Below are 982 nucleotides of genomic sequence, written 5' to 3'. Positions count from 1 at the left end.
GGGGGCGGCCGCCGCGTGCCCTGTCATGTCCCGCATATGCGGAGCCATACGCAAGAGGGCGCGCATGCGCGGGTGCGCGCGTCTCTGCCCCCCCCCCCCCCGGGCGCCGGGGTGTGGCGGGTGTCCTGGCGGGGGGCGTGGCGCGAGCATCATGCCCGGGACGCGGCCCGGCCGTCGGCCGGGAGGGGGCGGTCCCTGCCCGAGGTGCCTTGCCACAGGGGCGGCGCCGGACGGCTCGCGTGCGCGCATGCGCGTGTGTTGTGCGTGCCGGCGGTTGCCCCGGTCTCCTTGCCGGCCGGGGGATGGGTTGACGTGCTGGCCGCCGCCGGCGGGCGAGACACCGGGGGGGGGGGGGGGGGCAGGGGCCATTCTGGGGGCGTGGTGTTTTTTTCCCTCCGGCTCCGCGCGCTCTTGGGGCGGGGGTGCGTGCGCGTGCATGTGGTTGCCTTCGCCCCCTTGCGCCGGTTCGCGGGCCCGCGGGCGAGTGCGCCGGCCGGGGCAGGGCCCGGGGGCCCAGCCATGCAGCTGCCCTGCCTCTGTCCGCCCCCCGCCCCCCGCCCCCCCCCTTCGCCGGCCAGCTCTCGGTCTGTCTCCCACGGGGGGCGCGGCCGCGGGGGGGGGGGGGGGGAGCCGAAAGAAGCAGGGGCGCGCCGGGGTTACGGGCCGCCCTGCCCAGGCGACGGCCGCGGTTGCCGCAGGGGCCGGCGGCGGCGCCATCATCGGGCAGTGCGCGCGCGTGTGCGCGTATGCGCATCCATGTGTGTCTGTGTCCGTGTGTGTGTGTGTGTACGTGGCGCCCCCAAAATCGCCGCGCCCCGGGCCCGACGACTGCCCACTCTCCCTGCGCGGGGGCGTGCGCGCGCGCGCGCGCTTGCCGGCTGCGTGTATGTGCAAATGCCGGTCGCGCGCCGCCGGGGGCACGGGCGCCGGCGAGAGGGGGCAAGGGGGCCGCACCCCAGGGGGGGGGGGGCGCCGCGGCGGG

The sequence above is a fragment of the Fonticula alba genome, assembly GCF_000388065.1.
Source record: "Fonticula alba strain ATCC 38817 unplaced genomic scaffold supercont2.12, whole genome shotgun sequence".
NCBI lineage: Eukaryota > Rotosphaerida > Fonticulaceae > Fonticula > Fonticula alba.
This window is presented reverse-complemented; position numbering follows the sequence as displayed.